The sequence below is a fragment of the Eptesicus fuscus genome, chromosome 2, assembly GCF_027574615.1.
Source record: "Eptesicus fuscus isolate TK198812 chromosome 2, DD_ASM_mEF_20220401, whole genome shotgun sequence".
Lineage (NCBI taxonomy): Eukaryota > Metazoa > Chordata > Mammalia > Chiroptera > Vespertilionidae > Eptesicus > Eptesicus fuscus.
The window spans coordinates 111,918,612-111,942,406 of record NC_072474.1 but is presented as its reverse complement, the minus strand read 5'-3'; the positions used below and the strand labels follow the sequence as shown (position 1 = coordinate 111,942,406).

General features: G+C 41.9%; 1 long non-coding RNA gene across 2 annotated transcripts in view; it reads right to left on the bottom strand.

Moving 5' to 3' along the window:
* LOC129150912 (uncharacterized) overlaps positions 1 to 23,795 on the bottom strand; it is a 57,642-nt gene that overhangs the window by 4,027 nt on the left and 29,820 nt on the right. For both annotated transcript variants that reach the window (XR_008557716.1, XR_008557721.1), the window contains exon 4: positions 4,494 to 4,612. This is a non-coding gene — a long non-coding RNA (uncharacterized LOC129150912). The remainder of the gene's footprint in view (positions 1 to 4,493; positions 4,613 to 23,795) is intronic.

Here is a 23,795-nt window from a genome sequence, read left to right as displayed (position 1 = left end):
TCTACTATGATAAAATAACAAATGTTGTATGATTCCAAGCATTTTGAATTTTTACTTTACTATGTAACCCAGGGTGGGCTCTTTCTTGATGAATATTTTGTGTCCACTTGAAAAGTATGTATTCTTCTGTTCTTGGTTAGACTGCTATATAAATACAAAAAAAAAAAAAGTCCAGTTCATTGATTCTGTTACTTGGTTCTGCTACATCCTTGTAGACTTTCTATTTCCACTAATTCTATTGATTAATGAGAGCAGAGCTTGAATCACTGAGCGCTGAGGTCATATACCCAAATGTAATTGTGAATTTGTATACTTCTCTTTTCAACTCAGACAAATTTTGTTTTCTATGCTTTGAAGCTCTATTATTAGAATGCACTATACACATTCCAGATTTTTATGTCTTCTTGTTGAACTGATTTTATTATCATCATGTAATGTCTCACTTTATCCCTCTCCATGGGCTCTGCTGTGAATTCTATTTTGTCTGATATTAATGTAGCTCGATATGAACTCTGGTGTTCTTTTTATTAATAGTTGTGTGGCATAATTTTTCCCATCCTTTCACTGTTATCTTACCTTATCATTATAGTTGAAATGAGTTTCACAGAGACATGATATAGTTGTTGTTTTATATCTAAAAAAAAGTCCTCTAGTAATGAGAGTCGGTATCCTGGCAGCATTCTCTTAGGTCTCCTTCATCTGAGGATGACTTTATTTTACCATTATTTCTGCAGAAATTTTTCACTTGATAGAGAATTCTGAGTTGATTATACTTGTGTTTCCACCCTTTAAAAATGTTGTTTCACTCTCTCGTGGCATCCATGCTTCCTATGAGAAGTTTATAGCCATAAAAACAGTTGTTTTCTGACATGAATACTTTTTCTCTGTTTTCAAGCTAGTTCTTCATTTTTCGTTTCCAGTGGTTTGATTATGATGGATCTGGGTGTGGATTTCCTTGTTTGTTTCTTGTTTGGGGTTTGCTCAACTTCTGAGTCAAGTTTATGGGTCTTGTCAAATTCAGAAGGTTTTCCTAATACTATTTCTTCAAGTATTCCTTCTGCCTACTACTTCTTATCTACTTCTGAGAAATACACACCATAAGTGTTAGATATTTTGGTACTGTACCACAGTCCCTGAGACTGTTCATTTGTTTCTCAATCTTTCATCCAGATTTGGTGTCCTTTCTCCCTAACCCATAACTCCTTAGACTTTACAATTCAGGTCAAGTATTGGCTTGAGATTGAGTTAGGTGTTCATCTTCTATTTACACTCTTGAGGTTCTGAACTGACTGAATAAGAATGCTTAGCTTACTGACTGTGACTTCTTGTAAGAATTGTGTCTTTTTAGTCTGTGTATCTCCAATGTCTAGAAGAAAGTGGATCTTTCATCCATGACTGTTGAATGAATGAAGGAGGAAAGAAAGAGTGAAAATGTATTGAGGACTCACTTTGTATTTTTCTTATGTAATCCGCACAAGCTTAAAAGAACATAATTGGATTCGACATGTTTTGCAAGGGACTGTCCTTCACATTTCCTGTCCATAAACCTTGTTTAAGGTGAGTTGCCCTAACCCACAGGCTCTGCTGTCACAGATAATTGGATCTGGGCACTAAAACTCAGCTTCCCCAGAGAATGACTAACAATCTATGACTAAAAAGTCAAATATGAGCTGAGCTAATCATCATGAGCTTTCAGGAATTTTGGAATTAGGAAACTGAGAATATGTATCCAGCTGGAGCTACAAACAATTGGGAGTATGGTGACAACAAGGGTTCTGTCCAACCTGATACAAATAAAAGAAATTAAAAGAGTGTATGGGGAGGAGGTGGTGAATGCATATAGAAAAACAAGATGTTTGGGGACTTTGGGAGAGAGGCCAAGAGAGCCAGCCCCTATTTCCTACCTGCTTTCCACTTACAACTCCCAACCGCTGACTGTACACACATAAATTCCTAAACTGAATTCTCTTGGGACCCATAGTATAGTTTTTAAAAAGAGTTTTCTTGACATTTCTTGGGTAGATCTCTGTTGCTTGCAATATCCTGGTCCAAACAGACATTAATGGTTCCTAACAACCATTAGCTTCCTCCTTTCTAACAAAACATAGATTTTATTCAGATTCTTTAGCCTCCTCCATGTAGCCATGCTTGTCAGGAAGGCCAGTGGCATCCCCAGCCCTTGGGGGTGACTTCAATTTGGTTCAGGCAAAACATTGTAAACCTCTCCCTTTGACAGTGAGTGAATTATGCAGGGGAAGGGAGTACAATTCTGCCCAATAAGTTGTGACAGGTAGTCAACTGGATGACTTCTGGGAAAAGGTTTTCTTTAAAACTAAAAATAAGACAACCAAGATACAACAAGTTCCCTTTGTCCACTGGACATTGCTGTTTCTGCCTGTGGTGCTTAGAAATGTGACAGCTGTCTTAAAATCATGGCAGGACCTTTAAAACCACACCGAGTGTTAAAATAGAAAAGGAAATTATGTTATTGATGATCTTGACAATTCTGTTTGCTAGCTTAATTTTACCAACTTAGAGCTGCCCTCTATCTTACTGCCTCCATATTATCTAAACCATCTGAGGAGCAGTTTTCTGTTACTTGCAGACAAGGCATCCTAATTAAAACAGGGCATTACACAGATAAAAATGGTTGACCAACAGTGTGGTGACTTTTCTAATGTGCCCAACCCTAACCAAGACTCAAACCCAAGTCAGTCTAGCTTCAGTGGCATGACCTCTCTGCTCTCTAAGTAACACACTATCCAGGGAATGTGTCCACTTGTCAATACCTAGAAATTTTCAAAATATTTGCCTGTGTGTATGTCTCCCTCCCAAAAATTTCCCCATACCTCTGACATATTCCCACACCTGACTTAGATATCCATATTTCATGCTCTTGCTCTCACTTTCTTCCTGTCTCTCTCCTACACACAGAGAGATACACACACAAACCCACCTCTCTGCTAGTCTTCCCTTATTTAGCCAAAGTCACCACCATCTACAGAGGTGTTTGAGCAAAAATATCTAGGCATAATTTCTGATCCCTTTTTTCCACTTACTGCCGATATCTAATTCATCAGTAATCCTGTTAGCTGTATCTACAAAACTCATCCCATATAAATCCTGTTCCCCCTCCACTAACACATTATATTCTAATGAGGTCCAGCAAGGACTGCTGCTAGGCAGGGTTACTTGAAAAGGCTCCAAACGTATCTCGCTGTGACCACTCTTTCTCCTCTGCCACCTGTTCTCCATCAAGCAGACAGAATATAATCTACTTAGAACATTCCAAAGGCTTCCCATTTTCCATAGGATAAAATACAAATTCTGATATCTGAGTGGTATTGGGAAGGATGGGGGAACTGAGGTCTGTTCCCTCTGCTTCAACATTCACCCCACCAAAGGCTCCTAGACTAGTCACACCTTCCCCAAACCCCAACACTCCACAGGACATACTGTGAAGATTCCTGATTTTCAAACTGTAATTAAAATGTAATAAATTATTAAAATGTTTTTTAAATATGATTAAAATAATATTATAAGATCATATTTGCAACATACAAACTGTAAAACGCATTTGGCTAAATCTAACAAAATGTATTTAAGAATTTTATAGAGTATATTGTTAAATTTAGGCAAATTTCAAAAAAATAAAAGTGAAATGGAAAGAAATAGCACAATCACAGGTTAAAAGAAGGTGTCAGCACTCCTGAAATGAAGCTATATTTTTTAAATATGTTTATATTGATCTTTAGCGAGAGAGAGGAAGTGGGAGGGATAAAGAGATAAAAACATCAATGAGATAGGAGCATCACTGATATGCCACCTCCTGCATGCCCTCTACCTCGGATCAAGTGCACAACCTGGGCATGTGCCCTGACCGGGAATCAAACTAGTGACCTCTTGGTTCATGGGCCGTTGCTCAACCACTGAGCAACACTGGCTGGGCAACTAAGCTACATATTAAAGGTAATTACAGTGAAGATATCAATAGACACTTTAGCACAATTTAAAAATTAATCCTATATCAATAGGAAAACTTATAGCCAGGATAACCAAGATGATTTTGAAGAGGAAGAAGGAGGACTTACCATCCAAATATCAATATTTTCTTAAAGGTATAGCTACTAAAATATGAGGTAAGAGTGAATGACTGAAGAGCCAGTATCTCACGCATGTACGTGCATATGTGTAACTAGGCAGATTACAGGTAGCTGACCTCTGATATTTGAACAGATTTAGTTTACTTATCAGCTATTTGATTAGCTTAACAAATAAACAACTAGGAGATTACAATTCTGTTCATTTTGGCCCAACTAGATTGCTCCATATAATTGGGGCTCAGGGATGACTATTCCACTTTGAATTTTCTTCTTTAGAAGGATGAGAACAAAATATCTAGATGAGAGTAGAGCAGGCAGAAATTATAAAGAGAAGAGACTAACTAAAAAAAATGCTTATTTTTAGAATGGAGATCTCTGCGAGTGACTCACAAGTCTGCAGGGTGACTGTGGGATGACTGAAGCCTGCCTGGTTCCATGACCACAATCCAATGAAGGTTGATTTTTGTCCCAGTCGGTGCAGACAGCTCTTTGTCATGACTGGAGGCCACCTGGAGTTACAGCAATAATAAAGCTTTGTAGTCACACAGTCACACAGAGGCAGGTCAACTCACTGAAACTTGACTTTCTTGTCATTGACTTTAGAATGATAAGAAGTATCACACACACACACACACACACACACACACACACACACACACACACAGAATTAATTGAAAAAGCAGCACAGCATAGCAACAAGAAGTGTGGATTCCAGGTCCCACTGCCTGTATTCAAAACCACTTTGTAGTTGTGTGACCTTGAGCAAGTTGATTAACCAACCTCTTTGAGCCTCAGTTTCATCATCCACAAAATGGAGAAGTAAGAGTACCTACATCATAGTGTGTTTGGAAAGATTACATGACTTAACATATCTAAAGCATAAAGGAGAGTCCCTGGTCCACAGGAAGCCTTGAGAGTGGTAATAAGAACAGCAGTAGAACCTACTTCGAGGTAAATTAAATGGCAATATAGCAAGCTTTGGGCACAGTGCCTGAAACACTCAAAGTGCCCTGGAAAGATTACTTTCCTTCTTTCTCTTCAGCTGTCTACAGAAGGAACAAATGCCCCTCCAGAGGTGGTGAGGTCCCCATCAGCAGAAGTGTTCAAGCAGTAGTCGGTTAACCACATCTTCTGAATGTTACAGTGAGGCGTTTGAAACTAGGGAGAGACCAGTATCAGGCGATCCCTGAGCTCCCCTTTAGATGAGAGATTCCATGAAGAAGTCAGATACTTTGGGCAAGCCTATCAAAGGGGAACTGTGGGTAACCAAAACGTTCCTGAAATTCCCAGCTTATTTTCCAGGCTGAATGCAGCCCCCATCTCCTTCCACAGCACACCAAATATTAACGTGTGCGCACACACTCACACACACGCACAAACACACACATGTACACAGAGGCATCATTCATATGTTGTAACATGAATCTCTTCACCACAATGACCGCGGTTGTCAGTGAAAGAAATACTCTTGTTCAGTCCAATGCACTTGGGTAGCCCAAATAAACAATAGTATAATACCCGGCATTTATTCAGCACCCTTTGGGGCAAGGGCTCACACTTTATACATATTTCTCGTTTATCATGGCCACATTCCTGGGAGACAGGCTGCCTCTCAGAGAGGCAATGGCCTTGGGCGTGTGCTTTCAAGCCTGGCTGGTGGAGAGTTCCTGCTTTCGGCATGTGAGGGCGTGCAGTATTCACACGTCCTTCAGCCTCCTTGGGCCTGGCTAAGTGGCCTTTCAGGACAGAGTTCTGATGCCGTCTGCCTTGGGAGTCACAGTGCCTCTGGTTTCAGCTGTTTCTCATCACCACTGGGGCTTCTACCAGGTGAGTTAAGATCAGTCAGGCTCTGAGTAAAAGCCTTGTAATGTGTTTGAGCAAGAGCGCCCCCTGGAATGTGCTACAGTATCTGGATCCAGCAACCTGCAAGGGCTTGGAGGGCTTCAGGAACACCATCCTGTGCTGGGAAATGATTTACCTGTTCTTAGTTATCTGATCTAGAAAACAGGTCCCATAAGACATAATTTTCTAAGCTGTGTGACACTAACATGGAATAAAGCATGGAAAGCCCCAGGCATGTGGCAAAACCTGAATTAAAAGCATCTATTATTTTGTGGGCATCATCTTGCTTCTGGGTTACCAAGCTCAGTGTTTCTGCACACCGAGGGTTATGGACTGGATTGTGTTCTCCCCAAATTCTTATGTTGAGGTCCTAACACCCAGCACCCCAGAATGTGACTGCATTTGGAGATGGTTTCTTAAAAGAGGTGATTAAGTTAAAATGAAGTCATTAGGGTGGGTCATACTCCAATATGGTTGGTAGCCTTATAAGGAGAGGAGATTAGGACACAGACACACATAGAGGGATGACCACGTGAGGACACAGGGAAAAGAGGGCCATCTACAAGCCCAGGAGAGAGGCCTCAGGAGAAACCAACCCTGCTGACACCTTGATCTCAGACTGCCAGCCTTCAGACCTGTGAGGGAATACATTGCTGTTGTTTAATTCACTCTCTTTGGGGTACTCTGTTATGGCAGCTGAACAGACTAATATATCCAGTTTGAGTCTACAACCATACGCCCCAAACCTCGGGTCATGAGATCCTTTCGAAAGACGGCATAAATAATGTCCCAAGGTTCAGGAGGACATTTAAGCAAACAGAAGCTGTGATTGTACACAGGAAGCTAGTTGGATGAGCCCTTTAGCCAGAAAGAAAAATCATTTGAGCCTGAGGTCAGAGTGTGAAGCCCACCTCTACCAGGGTTTAGCTGTGGAAATGCTGATGGTCATTTATCTCTACATGTTTTGATTTTACTCCAGTAAACCCTCCTATCTTCCACACCAGAACATTCTTAACAACCCAGTTACTGGTTTATTCTAGACCAGTGTGCCTCCGATGTGCAGAACTTGAAGTTTCTATTTAGAGTTTTTCTCCAGCTTTCCACTGAGTTAGCTGACAAGAAAAATGTGCCTTTCCATGAATATTACAGAAAAAAGAAAGATGTCATGGAATCACGATGGAGGAAACATAGTCTACACATTTTCTACTCAGATGCCTTACACAGAAGTAGACAATGGAATGTTCTATGGAATTGCTAAATCTCACCCTACATGTTTTGTATAGTTAGTGCAAAATAAATGTTGAATTGAATGATATATGCAATTCTTGAGATATATATTCAGGACAAATAATTATTTATAGAGACACAACAATGTGGAGAATTAACAGTGGACCTCACTAATCACAGCACAGAAACCATTGTTATCCTAAGTCACCTGTCTATGGCTAGAGATCCTAAAACTGCTCAAACTGTCTTCCTGTCCCACTTTTCTCTAGTAAGTGTCCCCTCCTCTAACTTAGGGAGTCCATGAGTCCTTAAGCTTTTCCTTAAGACCTGTTTCTGACATTTCATGTGTTGCTATTCTCTAATTATAGTTAAGTTCCTATTGCATAATTTGCTAACTAACTTGTGAGTTTTGAGAATTAATTTGTAGGTTTTAAGTGTTATGGGTTTCTGAGATGAAAGTCCCATAAAAATGTTTATGTTGTTATTATGTCCTGATTCCATTTTAAAAATTGTCAGGGAAAAAAAGGACCTTTAGAGGGCACTTTTATACCTTTGGGACTTCATCACAAATGTACAGTAACTCCTCTCCCACTCCCAACCCCCCACCCCATTGAAGAATCCTACAGACCAGCCTCTTACAGGGGAAAGGTCTTGGGTTTGATGTGCAAGGAGCTCTGGGTCCACATCCAAGCATGGCTACTAGCTAATTTGGGCAACTAAAGTGACTTGGGGCTGTTACATCTTTCCACCTTAGTTTTCATTTTCTTCATTGGTCAGACAGAAAGGTAATAGAACAAACCTCATGGAACCACCATGGAAATAAAACAATTGTTGGCAGGCACTGAAGGTGGGTTTACAGGGCAAATTAGAGTGTGTAAACTCCTCTTAGAAGCACATCCATTCAGCCAAAACCTAAGGATGTGACTTCACAATCAGTATCCGACCCTCTAGATACAAGAGTGGTGACTACTTGATTAAATCTCTACATACACATTAAGCACTCACTATACACCAGAGTGGCTGCTCTCCAAAGCTTCTAAATTAGCCAAGAAGACCCCTAGAAGCTGCAGCAATCCTGAGAAAGAAAAACAAAGTAGGTGGGATCTCAATACAAGATATCAAGCTGTATTACAAAGCCACTGTTCTCAAAACAGCCTGGTACTGGCACAAGAACAGGCATATAGATCAATGGAATAGAATAGAGAACCCAGAAATAGACCCAAACCACTATGCTCAATTAATATTTGACAAAGGAGGCAAGAACATACAATGGAGTCAAGATAGTCTCTTCAATAAATGGCGCTTGGAAAATTGGACAGATACATGCAAAAAAAATGAAACGAGACCACCAACTTACACCATACACAAAAATAAACTCAAAATGGATAAAGGACTTAAACATAAGATGGGAAACCATAAAAATATTAGAGGAATCCACAGGCAGCAAAATCTCAGACACATGCTGAAGCAATTTCTTCACCGATACAGTTCCTAGGGCAATGGAAACTAAAGAGAAAAGAAACAAATGGGACTATATAAAAATAAAAAAGCTTTTGCACAGCAAAAGAAACCATTAACAAAACAACAAGAAAGCCCACTGCATGGGAGAACATATTTGCCAATGTTATCACCGATAAGGGTTTAATCTTCAACATTTACAGGGAACTCATACAACTTAACAAAAGGAAGATAAACAACCCAATCAAAAAATGGGCAACAGACCTAAATAGATACTTTTCAAAAGAAGACATAAGGAAGGCCAAGAGACATATGAAAACATGCTCAAAGTCACTAATCATCTGAGAGATGCAAATAAAAATGACAATGTGATACCATCTCACACCTGTCAGAATGGCTATCATCAACAAAGAACAAGTGCTGGTGAGGATGCGGAAAAAAAGGAACCCTTGTGCACTGCTGGTGGGAATGCAGACTGGTGCAGCCACTGTGGAGAACAGTATGGAGTTTCCTCAAAAAAATAAAAATGGAACTCCCATTTGACCCAGTGATCCCACTTCTAGGAATATATCCCAAGAAACTGAAATACCAATCAGAAATGATATATGCACCCCTATGTTCATAGTGGCACAATTTACCATAGCTAAGATTTGGAAACAGCCTAAGTTCCCATCAGCAGATGAATGAATTAAAAAACAGTGGTACATCTACACAATGGAATACTATTCTGTGGTAAAAAAAAAAAAAAAAAAAAAAAAGAAGGAATTCTTACCATTTGCAAGAGCATGGATGGAGCTGGAGAGCATTATGCTAAGTGAAATAAGTCATTCAGAGAAAGATAAATATCACATGATCTCATTCATTTATGGAATATAATAAACAACATAAACTGATGAACAAAAACAGATACAGAGACAGAGAAGCATCAATCAGACTGTCAAACCTCAGAGGGAAGGTAGGGGAGGGTGGGGGTAAGGGGCAGAGATCAACCAAAGAACTTATATGCATGCATATAAGCCTAACCAATGGACACAGACACCAGGGGGGTGAGGGCATAAGTGGGGGAGGTGGGGCGGCAATGGGGGATAAGGACACATATGTAATACCTTAATCAATAAAGAAAAAAATTTTTTAATTAATACAGACTTTGATACCTGGAAGTGGGGTGCTTCTATGTAAATACCTAAAAAAGTAGAAGTAGATTTGGAATTGGGCAATGGGCAGAGGATGAAAGAATTTTAAGGAGCATGATAGAAAAAGTCTAGATTGTCTTGAACAGTGTGTTAATATAAATGTGGGCATTAATGACTTCTAGTGAGGATTCAGAATAAAGTGAAAAGCATGCTAGAGAAAAAAAAATGAAAGCTCAGCTACTGGGCAGTGCCTTCAAAGGTGTGTCAACTGTTTTAGGCAATGGCCAAGCAGTAAATAAGCTAGAAACACACACATGCAACCTACCCTTGCAAAGATTACAGTTCAGCGGAAGACAGACACACACAGTAACTAAGAGAATACATAGCGTGTGAAGCAGTGATCAGTGCTTGTGTGATGGAGACAAGAAAATGAGCAGAGTGCCAGGTGTGGCTCATGGGTTGCCATTCAGCCAGAGGTGCCCCACCAGGAAGATGGCATTCATGTAAACGTGTACAGGAAGTGAGGTCTTGAATAGTGTGTTGCAATCTCCATCACGAATTATGAGAAGGGGAGAGCGCTGGAAGACTCTGCCAATGGTGTAGAGCCACAACAGAGAGCCTGGCGTGGGCATGCCTGTTCCCTTCAGGGTGCCCAGGTTACATTTACTCATCTCCATGTGGGAAACGGCCAATCTTTTCAGAACCTGTACTCTGTGCTCAGCCAGTGGCTAGTATCACTGCGTGTTAATAATGATGAAGATCTTCAAAGACTGTGCTCGTTTCATAGCCAAAGGACCCGCACTTGAAACATTTAAAAGTACACAATGAGGGTGATAATGTAGAAAACATCAGGACAATCCTTCACATCAGAGTACTTTTAGGTTTTGCAAACACATCTGCATTTAACCTGCTGACTTGGGGGCCTGGGGGTTTTTGGCAACATAGTCCATCTGTCCCGAGGAAGTGAGTAGAGGCCCTACTGTGCAAGAACCTCAGAAGATCAGCTCTCAGAAGCCAAGCATTACCTCTCCCGGTTTCTCTCTGGAAAAAGGGGTGTGTGGCTCACGCTGTACACAATCCTGGCCTGACAGATGTCAGCATCCCCGTTCCTTCAGCAGAGCCCAAGTCCTCACCTTGGTCAGCTGTCTTCCCTGGGCCAGGAGGAGCTGTGAGAAAGAACCGGTTATAAGACATTTCCCTTAGGGTTGGTGGCCTGGGCAAGCCAGGCTTTCTGTGCAGCACGACTGTGGTTTCTGCTCGCTCTGAAGATTGCCAGAATGCTAGCAGGGATTAAAAACAGGAAATTCAGTGATCCACATAAATGATATTTTCCTAATGGTAATATTCCGCGCATTGAAGGGACACAAGTCCCAGAACTGTGCGGGGAAACAGGACCCCTCCTGGTCTTCCTTTCATGTCAATAACTCCTCTCTGTGAGTCCTAGGTCTTTTTTTTTTTTTTTTTACACCACTCAACCTGTGACATGCTGACTTAGGCAATTTGGGTGCTGAGAGCATTGCTTTTCCTGCTTGTCCCAAACCTGTGGGGTCATTCTGTGTGTGACTACACACCAGAGTAGTTTCAGAGATGTGGAGATAAGTTTCTAATTTGTTACGATATATGTCCCGGCCTGAGAATTCTGTGCTCAGCTCTACATCTGGACACTTCGCTGAAGGCTAGACAGCAGACATTGTGCCGGGTGCGCTGGCAGATGGATGCGTCAAGTGGGATAGCTCTGCAGCCTGCCTGCTGGTAGCTTAGCATCCAGCATGCAATTCAGTGCAAAATATCTCGTTCTCTGATAGGAATAAAAGCCAGCAGAACATTTTTGAAGGCCGATTTGTACAAGTGATCAAGAGCCTTTAAAAATACCCTTATTCTTTAAGCTAGCAAATCTACTATTCGAAATTTGTCCTATAGAAATTATTAGAGCTAGATGTATAAGCATATTCCTTGCACTATTATCACATTATAGGAAAAAAATGGGGGGAATTAAAATATCCAATTACAAGGAATAATGAATAAAGTGTGATACACCAGTAAAATAGGCACATTCTTAGCCATTAAAAATTATGTTTTTCAAAAATGTCCAACACCAAAAAGTTACTTATGTCTTAAATACTATGATATGGAAAACATCAGGATACAAAATTATACATAGATAGTAACATTTCAAACTTTTGTCCTAACAGCAGGTATCTCTGGGTGGTGCCTTCAGTGACATTCATTTGATTCTTGAATGGAAATGTTCTTTTTCACTCAATGCTAGCACCATATTATATCACATTATGCCATGTTATTCACAGTGATATAAATCAGGGTCGACACAACACGGCCCATGGTCCAAATCCACCCATCTCTGTTTGTCTTTTTTTTATGTAAATATATTATTATTGATTTCAGAGAGGAAGAGAGAGGGAGATAGAAAAATATATCATGAGAGAGAGTAATGGATCAGCTGCCTCCAGCATGCCTCCCACTACTGGGGATTGAGCCCACAACCTGGGCATGTACCCTGACCGGGAATTGACCAGGAATGACTTCCTGGTTCATAGTTCTATGCTCAACCACTGAGCCACAGCAGCTAGGCTCACCAACCTGTGCTTGATGACTAGTTTTACTGAAGCACAGACATGATCATTTGTTTATACAGTGTCTACAGCTGCTGTTGCACAACAATGAGAGCTGAATAACAGTGACAGAGACCATGTGGCTCTCAAAATCTAAAACATTTATTATATGGACTTACAAAAGAAAGTTTGCTGACCCCTGATATAAATGTAAACCACTCATTCTCAGTAACAGAGAGTCCGTCCCATAGGAGCCATTTGTCAATGTCTGAAAATAGTTCTGGTTGTTACAACTGGGAATGTTGGTGGTGCTACTGGCATCTAGTGGATGGGGGTCCGTGATTCTCCTAAACATTCGGCAATGCACAGGAAAGCTCCCCACAATTGTCCATCTCAGAATGTCCATAGTGCTGAAACAATTGCTTATTGTCACTATTTAAAGAGAGTTCTTTCTGACCTGAGAAAAATCAAGTAATTTTAGGAACAAGCGATCACTGGAAGTAAAATACATATACTTTTGTCTATACACTTTGAAAAGGTATAGCCAACAGCTATTTAAATGTTTACAGACTCCGTTGAATATGTTTTAGGCCCCATCTTATTCTGAAAGAAACTTAAATATATTTTTTAAAAGAACAAAGAGAGACTGAAGCAACCGCTGATGTATCATTTCAGTTACCTTTGAAAAAGGCAATACTCTGTCTAGTAGAGTCAATGATCTTAATTTAAGATAGAAAGATTGGTTAATGTGATTCTAGACCTATGAATGCTAAACCTGGAATAAAGTGATTATAAAGTCTGTTGGAGCCCAGCTATTTTTTCCATACTTTGGATAATACTCCTGCAACCATTTCTGTCCCAATCTTAAAGAGTTGGCCGATCTCCTGGGAGACTGAATGAATGGGTATATGAAACAATTAAACTGAAGTAAGCAATAGCTTATTCACTGATACTCACTACCCTATGGTTTAATTAGATCTTGAGATAAAAAGGTGTGAGGGAAGGCCCACAGCCACCAAGCTCCAAGCTCCAAGCTCTGTGCCGAAGTTAAGCCCAACACAATACAAACAATATCCTCCTCTATACAATGAAGATCATGAAAACCATGCCCATATATTTGTGTGATGAATAATGAGTTTATATACATGGTGTTTCATTCATGCATTTATGGGACACATGGTAAGTTGTAAGTGCTATATTAGTATTAGCTGTCTTTTAGTGTTTTTCCTCTTAATGCTCGAAATGATTCTTTGAGGGTAGTTATTATAAAACTAACTAGAGGCCCGCCACGTGTACAAAATTCGTGCACTGTGGGGGGGGGGTCCCTCAGCCCGGCCTGTTCCCTCTCTCAGTCTGGGAGTCCTTGGGGGATGTCCTACTGAGGCTTAGGCCATCAGTCGGACATCCTTAGCGCTGCCATGGAGGTGGGAGAGGCTCCAGCCACCTCCGTTGCGCTTGCCAGCCATGAGCCCAGCTCAGGGCTTCTGGCTGAGTGGCGCTCCCCCTGTGGGAGTGCACTGACCACCAGGGGGAAGCTCATGCGTTAAGTGTCTGCCCCCTGGTGGTCAGTGCACATCATAGCGACTGGTCGTTCCGCTGTTCGGTTGATTTGCATATTAGCCTTTTATTATATAAGATATATAATATGTGGACATTGAGACTCTAAGAGTTTAAGCCTCTTGCCCAAGCTCACATAGCTAACAAGCCATGAGGTCAACATACCACCCTTTTACTCCCCAAGACAGGAAAGGCAAACATGCTGAGAGTTTCTGGCCATGCTTTCATGCCAGTCCTTGACAGAGTGCTAAGGAATCTTCAGGTACCGCCTTACCTCTAGGTTTGACAGCTCAATGCTGCCCGCACACACCTCTCCCTCATTGCCCCTGTCAGAGTCACAGTGGCAGCTGGGCCTGGTGATCCCAATCTAGCATGGCAGTTCTTATGTTCTTAAAGTCTGCCCCGAGTTGAAATTATTTCACTCTACGTGCCTTGCCCTCATTTCAAAGGCTTCGGAGGCCCCCATTTTTGGGTTATAAAAACAGTCCTAAAAACCAACTTCTGCCAAATCGCAAGTAATTGAGCAAATTATGCTTCCTAATCACCCATCTCTCTTTGCACCTCAGCCGTCAAGCCCCTTCTCCTGACGTGCTCTGGGGGCCCCTAGTTTTCCAGCCTCTCCTCTGGTGTCATTCTAATTGGCACTAATAACTTCACTAAAAGTCAGTCATTCAAAAGGTCCCACCAATCAGTTTATCCTTTGACCCCGAGCTCGGGCTTCTCCGTCAAGTTCAGGCATTACTAATCCACCTAGTGGCTGGTTGGGACAGCTTATTGTGTCTGCACCTTCTCGTTTTCCACTGAGAACTAAAATGATGACCAGCTGCATTTGTTAAAGTATCCCTGCCCTTCAGTGACCCATAAACCTGCCATGTGGGGCAGTGTCTGAGACTCCCCGTGACCCTTTGCAGTTTGTCCTCCCTTAGTGTCATGGGCTATAGAGCGGAGGGGCCCTCCCCCACACCAGCCCTTTCTTCCTCACACCTGGGAGGTGAAAAGCCAGACTCCTTTGCTGAGCCCTCCATTTCGCCAGCTTTGTTTCAGTCTCCGGGTGAAAGAGCAGACAGGTGACAAGAATGAGGTCATAGCCGTGCTGTCAGAAAGTAGAAAACATGGGCCTCAGAGGGGATGAGACGTAAGAGGATTTTTTTGTGTTCTGCCTGTCCAACTAATCCTCCCAAAGCCACACCATAAACACAATGTCCTGTTTCTGGGAGAAAGAAAGGCACCGGCCACCTGAAAGGTATTTATGACCCCACCATTCTCTCCCTTAGAGCGGTCAGCCTTCTCACATGTCTGAGTGCCCTGGTCTTCTCCCTCCAGACTCAGAGCAGATGCAGGTCTCTTCCAGGAGCGTGGAAGTCTTTTCAGTCCCCTGCACTCTCACTGTAATCTCTGACATCCTCTCTGAGGAACGTTGTGTGGCAGAATGCATGAAAAGAGTGTTTTGTCTTTGCAATATTAATCCTTTGCAATAACTCTTTGGGATCAATGGTGATTCTACTTCTGACTGACAAAAGGAGTCACTGGCATCCCATGGCCTGGAAAGGGTTACTGACATCTTAGGAACTGAAAAGACAATAATAGGTAGTATCAGGGTCTGCACTGGAGCCCAGATGGTAGCCCCGCTAATTTAGTCAACACGAGTGTGGAAGTAATATTTCTGCTGGTTCTTCAAAAAGGAAAAAACTTTTACTCAGATCAAATAGAAAAAGGCATGGAGAAAGGTGTTCATGGAAAAGGAAGATCATGAGAAAGAATAGGCAAGTCCCTAGAGATCTTCCCTGCCCACCCCACCCTATCTTTAGGAAGAAGAAATATCAGGAAGTTAGACAGTTCTTGACTTTAGACTCAGAAAGGACTGGATCCTCAACCTAATTTCACCACAAACATGGGCAAATTGCCAAACTATTCTGCATGGATTCTTTTCTCTGTTGAATGGATTTTGACATCCTCCAAATAGAGGCATCAAGAGTGATATGGGCTTGTATGATGTTTTATTTAATTCATTCCTCATAATAGGCTTAAAGACAAGTACTCTTATACTCATCCTTGCATTATCCATAATATAATTGAATTATAAAGCAGCTGAAAAAGGTGCTCACATGTGGTAGAGTAAGAGATGTGGACCTCTGAAGATAGACACTAACACTCAGATTGCTGCTGTCCTCTCTCTCTAGCTCCAAGCCTCAGAAGATGAATCAGAAAAAGGGGATAAAAGAGTCCCACTGATCCTTGTAGACTGCTGTTTGTCATGAATTCAATTTTTTGTCTTTTCTACCCAATATAGTTCTACTTTAGTAGATGGGAGTAGAGATGTACAGATATTTCTCTAGTGATCTTGTTTAAAAATTAACCTACCTAATCAGAATTAATTTACTAATCTGATTAGATCCCCCACATATTTCTTGAGAATGAAGAAAATCCTAGGCATGACTCCTAAAGGCAAGGAACTTACAGTCCAATAGGGCCATGAGGCAGACACAAAAATACACACAGGTACAGACAGATGAAAGAGCTCACCTTGGAGAACAGAGAAATGATAGAGGAGAGGCTGAGGTAGGAAGACATACATAGAGGTTTTTACTATAAAGCAGGAAAGAGATGAAGCAATAGTAATAATGGTGGAGTGTGGTAAAAAGATTTGATAAATAATGAGAACTTGGAGGTCTAGGGAAAGGGAGTGAGTAAGGAAGAGTGAGAGAGGGATACTGGATGCCACAAGGTTCTGGTTTACTAAACTGGATCCACTGAGATATGGCATAGTTGGAGCCATATTTGGGGCAAGGTGGAGACAAAGATGATATGGACAGAAGATGACATGCCGAGTGTGACATGCGGGATGTCTAGCAGTGGCCAGGCATCTGAGTCTGGGATCAGGAGGGCTGGGAGATAGGAGTATGGGACCCATCAGCAAAGACTATTTGGCCCTTAAAACCCCTGTTCTTTGGCACTTCCTAGGAATTAGCTGTCCGTTTCTGTGTACAGACTGGCTCCAAGGAATGGTTAATGAGAGGGCTTGTCAAACAAAGTGATTTGCAAGATGAACATGCCATAGGAAAGCCAGCAGGTCATCCCACTGAGGACAAGGACAGTTACATAAGCCTCTGTGCTAGAAGACACTTTGCCAAGTCAGCTTTCTCTACTAAGTGAATCCTCTGAGGCCTTCCTAGACAAAGCACATCATCCCACTTCACATTCCACCAAAGGTTTTTAGCAAACATCGAAGCTGCTGCCAAACTGAGCTGTGACAGCTTCATTGAATTTGATAGATTTTCGCTTGCCTTTTCTGCCAACTGTTCTTCTCCATAAATGACTTACCTTTATACACTAGGAATGCTGGGACAGTAATAATAGTGATACCTAATATCTTTTCTTACCATGTTCTAGGGCCTGTGCTACACACTCGACATGAGTCATCTGATTTACTCCTCACAAAAACTAAAGGAGCTTGAAATATCCGTTAGCTATTACCACCATTATGCTGTATAACAAGTCACCCCAAAACTCAGTGGCTTAAAACCACAATTCACAATTTTTTTTATCATCCTGGATCACCAGGTCAGCTGGGTGGCCTCTGTTGCTCTAGGCTGAGCTTTTCTGGGTAGTTACCCTTCTCACTGCAGGGTAACCAAAGAACATCTGCTGCCATGTCTCCACAGTGCAGTCCAGGCTGTAGGGACAGCAGGAATAGGTTCCCAGAAGTAATGGTAGACTTGGAGCAGGTACCTCTTTTTTTTCCACCCACATGGCTAAAGCACAAAACATGCCCATACTTCTGCCCACCATGGCATAATAAGGATGGGTAAAGAATTGGGCCCAATTGTTTAATCTACCACAATTAACTACCTCCTATATTATAGGTATAGAATTCTGTATATAGAAATGTTACACTTAATGCTTCATCCTTTATTCATTTATTTAGTCATGCTTTTCTTTTATTAAAAACTACAATGTCCCAGGTAACATTGCCCAACCTGCTAAACCAGGAATTCATGACACAGTCCCTATCTTAAAGGATCCTGCAGTGTGTGTTGTGGAGAGACAAATGTGAAGATGCATCATTGCAGCACAGGTTAGCAGCTTCTGCAATAGAGTTCTTTACAAAATACTAGAGAACCAAGGGATAAGTCACTCTGTCTGGAAGAGTTGGATGGAGGTGGTGATGGAAATGATGGAGATGATGTCAGCATGGATCTTTGAGGAAGAAGAGTTGTTTTTTTTTATAAAAGAAGGGGGCCCTAGCCAGTTTGGCTCAGTGGATAGAGCATTGGCCTGCAGATCAAAGGGTCCCGGGTTTGATTCTGGTCAAGGGCACGTACCTTGGCTGCAGGCTCCTCCCCGGTCCAGGCCCTGGTCAGGGCTCATGCAGGAGGCAACCAATGGATGTGTTTTTTCTCATATTGATGTTTCTCTCTGTCTTTCCCTCTCTCTTCCACTCTCCCTAAAAACCAATGGAAAAAACATCTTGGGTGAGGATTAACAACAAAAATAAATTAATTAATTTTAAAAAATAAATAAAAGAAGTGGAATGAAAATGTTGTGAAGAAAATGTGTGTCCCTAATAAGGTGTCTAACAAATGAGAATCTATGAAGGCACGCACAGAGGGATGGCATTCTTGGGGGCTGTGTAGTCTGAATTGGAGAAACAGAAAGGTAAGAAAGAGGGAGACATCCAACAAAACCATAATGAAGTGAGGTCTGAACGAGGATGCCAGCTTCAACACAAGAGCATGCACACGTGTGGGCATGTAACACACACACAACACTGCACATACACACATATACATACACAGAGACACATACACACAAATATACACAGATGCCCACAAAAAACATGCATATATACACACAGACAGATACACAAGCACGGTCATGCACCTATACACATACATATACTCACAGGTCAACACTCTCAGCACAGATCTTTTTAGAAAGAGAAGGGAATAAAAAACCAACATGGAAGCAATTTCAGCCACTTTCTCTAATTGCTCACCTGATGGCCCTGTGGGATAGGGTTTCAGCCAGGGTGTCATACACAGTGAAATGCACCCTGTGACCTTAGCCACTGCTCGCCCTTTCTCAGTGTGTTTAACTCTCCCACAGAAGCCTCCTTTTCCCTCATCTCTGAATTCAGATTGGCATTGCTATAGATCACTGCCCCAAAGCAGTTGTGTCATATGGTCTGGCAGATTCAGGAGGCTGAAGTGTCATATTGACGTGCCCCATCAGGACACGGGGCCCAGCACTAGTGAGTCACAGATCTCAGCTTCATGATCTGCAGCACTGGGCAAGAGTGAAATTAACAGTACCTAACTTTTCTGAATGTGTTCGATATATATTGTGGGGTCTTATGCACTTTATATACATCATTCCAAACATTATTTACCAATTTAGAAAATAGAAAAAAATCCCCAAAACAAAGTTTCAAGTGCCTTTTTTCCCCCACAAGAAATAGCTACTGGTTATTAAGTATCCAATTGTGTCTGATTCCAAAGCCCCAAAACTTTCATTAGACCAGACCCGTTCCCCAGGGCACACTTGCCTGGAGCCTGAGTGTTTTGGCAAGCAGATCGGAGAGTTTAATAGAAAGCGGGGAGTTGCAAAGAGCCCAGCCTTGACTCTCAGCTCCATCACACATTTCCTGAGCAGCACTGGACACATCCCAAACTTCTAGGAGCTTCAGGGTCCTGATATCTGAAGTAGAGACCATCATTAAAATTAATTCGTTTTATCAGACCCATACACCTAGAGGTTGATTTTTGTTTGTTTTGTGTTATTTTAAATATATTTTTATTGATTTCAGAGAGGAAGAGAGACATAGAAACATCAATGATGAGAGAGTCATTGACTGGCTGCCTCCTGAATGCCCCCTACTGGGGATCAAGCCCACACCGGGCATGTGCCATGCTAGGGAATTGAGCCATGACCTCCTGGTTCATAGGTCAATGCTCAATCACTGAGCCACACCAGCCAGGCCCTAGAGGTTGTTGAATATTATTTATTGCTGATTGTGTAAATCTATTGTACAATCAGAGTAAAAGCATCAGTTTGGGAGCCCAGGCACAATTCCCACCAGAAGAATGGCTTGCACAGACTTGTACTTGGCAGTAGTACTTCTAATCTTAGTAAGTCTCACAGTAGATCAAGCATAATGCTATCCTCTGAGCAGCTGCTCACTAAATGAGGAGTCATGCAAATGAAATTTTAAAAGTCCTCTGTCTAAATTCAACTGTTTGAATACACATGCAAGGTTCTTGAGGGTCTGGGATGTATCTATGGATATTACCTAACATAGAATACGTTTAAGTATCTTGCCTTCCACTTTCCAAGAATGAAAGTCTGTATTTACTGCATGGGCAACACCAAGCAAAAATGCATTGCTAATAAGCCAACATTTCCATATCCTACTCATTACAAGACAGATTCTTATAGAGATGAGAAGCTGAAGAAGGGGAGATTTTTGGGAAAAGGTCAAGGGAAATAAAGGTTTCTCCAGGACACAATTCCTGCCCCCCCCCCCCTTTTAAGCCACCAAACAGCAATGCCCTTACCCTCTTTCTGAAACACTAGAGATTATTTAGGTAAACTCGGTTATTGGCAGTTATGAAGGTCTCAATTCAAAACCCTCTTTGGGGTAAAGTGATTCCAAGTGAGAAGTGCTATGTTTGATTGCTTCTCGCTGTGAAATCCAGATTTTGCATGGCTATAATGTTCCCTTTTCAGGAAGGCTGGCTGGGCCAACATTGGAGTCCACTTCAGCCATGCCTAATGCTGTATCCTGTCATTTTAATGCCCTCCTCCCATTTCTGCCTTAAACCCACCTTTCTTCCCTTACATGTTGCCTTTTAAGATGAATTGAAGGATTCTTCTTACCCTAGGAGTTAGAGTCTCTTAATTCTGTTTTTGGATGTGTCCAGAGGCACTAGAGCATTTTTATTTTATTTTAATTTGTGTTTACCAAACCTGTATCATGCACTCCATTGGGCAGTGGGCTCCTCTGGGATCTTTCCAGAAAATTAAAAACATAAATTAAGTCTAAATGGCCAAAGCCGCAGAACAAGCAAGACCTTAGTGTCCACAGAGAGGAGTTCTATTACCACCACTCGCGTTAGAGGAGAAGGAAGTTACCTGTAATTCTTGTTCTCTCGAAGGTGTGTATTTTATAATAGGTCCCCATTCACTACCCTGCCTTCCCTGAGGAGTTCTTAGTTGCTTGATTTTTTTGGCTACAGAAGAACTGGCAGTGAGGGGTTAGCACAGTCTTATGACCCCTGGGGTAGATGCATTGCAGCTCTAGCAAGTGTTTATACTCTCTTTAACTGTGTATCTGGATTTTAATTTTGCCTCGAGCTGTGTGTTACAAGGAGTCCTCTCTGATGAGAGTCATTCTGCCTTTAGGGAAAAATGCTTCCCTAAAGATGCATGTCTTTATTAACAGAAATCCCCTCTCCCTTTAAAAATAATCACAATAAGACATGTGAAGGAAACATGGACATTTTTAAGAGCCTAGGTTTCCTCATGTTTCTTCTCTATTACCTTGAACTTGAACCATGCAGTCTAATATACATAAAGGAAACATCTCAGCCTCTCTCTCTTCCCAAGACTAAAAATCTCTTGAAGCAGGAGTGCCAACTCATTTCAACCCACTTGGCACCTCCTATTGATGGATAGTGGCTGCCTGTTCAGGAGGAGTCCAGGCCAGGTGCAGACTCAGCAGGGAGGAGTGTGGTGATTAATTAACCATGTCTGCCTAGGTGGACGGGGAAGAAGTGGCCACCCATGTGCCATGGACTTGCCATTTCTGGTAAGGACTGTGTCTTATTCATCTTTGTATCCCTGTGCCTAGCATGGTGCCTGACTCAGAGGGGTGCTTCTTAAATATTTGTTGTACTGAATTGAACTAAATTTTCCATCCAACTCCATCTTTCTCTGCGTTAGAAGGAATGGTGGTGGCAAAGTCATCATCTGTTGGCAGGAAGCAGTGGTGGTGGGACGTCCCCCTAAGGGCAGAATTCTTATGGAGCTAATAGTTCCAGGTACCCTATAATCTGTTCGATGACTCTGCCACGGACCCACTATCCCTCTACTCTATGAGACTTTCATTTCTATCAGCTCTTTGCTGTTGCCCTATTACTTCCCCAAGGAATGAAATCATGGTCTTCATGTGCCCAGCTGCCAGGTGGTGACCTGCTGGAGCACATCTCTCAGTACCCCAATAGGGCTCTACCTTGTTTTATGAACCACTGACAAATAGGCATCTTTTGCTTATATGATCTATCCATTGGGATACACTCACTACCTACACTCACTACCCCATTTCTGAGCTTGGGATAGCCTTTATACCATACTTAAAACTAACTGCAGCCTTAGCTGGTTTGGCTCAGTGGGTAGATTGCTGGCCTACAGACTGAAGGGTCCTGGATTTGATTCCAGTCAGGGGCGCATGTCCAGGTTGCGGGCTCAATCCCCAGAGGGGAGTGTGCAGGAGGCAACCAATCGATGATTCTCTCTCATCATTGATGTTTTCTCTCTCTCTCTCCCTCTCCCTCTCTGAAATCAATAAAAATATATATTTTTTTAAACTAACTGCAGAAGCACCTGATTTCTGAGTCCATTCAACATCACTTTTTTCTCCTAACTACTCCCACCCTCATTCCCTTCGCCATCATGTTTCCCTGACATTATTTCATGCAAACAACACCTTCACCATGACATAATCTCCGTCACACTTAGTGCAGCAATGGAGTGAATTATATTTTTTAAGTTGAGAAATCCTGGCTTAAGTTGATTTTCTTCCAGTTTTGCTGAGACATAATAGGCATACATTACTATATAAGTTTAAGGCAAACAGATAATAGTTTGATTTACGTATTATGTGGAATGATTTCTATAATAGGTATAGCTAACATCCATCATCTCATACAGATACAATAAAAAGGAAATTTAAAAAAATTATCCTTGTAATGAGAATTCTTAGGATCTACTCTCTTAAGAACTTTTCTATATATCACACAGTGATTTTGACTAGTGAGCATGTTATACATTACATTCCTAGTACTTAGAAGGCTAGACTTTTATTCTTTCCATTATCTTAATGAATCCTCACTACATACATGAAGCTACTGAAGCTGAAAAGGGTTCATCAATTTACCAATGATCAGATACCCCATACGTTATGGACTATAGTCTTGTCCCCAGGTCTTCTATCCTGCCCCTTTGCACTGTACCACACTGTCTCCTTACAGAAATGTCTAAAGGGAAGGTCTAAAACAGGGTCCTCCTCAACCTGAGTGGGAAGAGCCTAGAAAGACAGAGCTTACTGTTCTCACTGACGACCTTCTCTGCAGCTGCACTAGATGTGACCATGCTGAGTCTAGGACTCCACAGGTTTCCTGCCATGAGCACGCCCCTTTCCACACCGAGCTCCTGGCTAGAGGGAGCTCAGAGGCCCTGACAATTGGGGAGCAAGGTGTCATCACATCATCAGGCCACAGCCAGGCTCAGAGTGCCTGCCTCGGCAAAAGCACACCTGAACAAGCACCAGGAGGAGAACCTCTGCCCACCCTGACGTGGAGTGTTTGAGGGAAGAGAAATAAGTGTGTCCACCAGGAGGAGGCAAGCTAGGCCTTTTTCAAAGCCCAACACTTGGGTTTTTCAGCAGCTCCTTTGAAATATGTTTGAAGGGAGATGGCTTCTGAGAGCCCATTGTCTAAATATAGGTTGCCAACCTTCCCAAGGAGAGACTACTTACCAGCTATTTTCCACAAGATAATCACGCTGTTCCCCATCTACAAGTTTCCACGCAGAGACTACGATCTTTGCCTTGCCTCTTGTGGTTCCAAATCAGAGCTCCAAGGACAGAGATCTGTTGGTTGCCATGCAACAAAACCCCACTCAAGCTA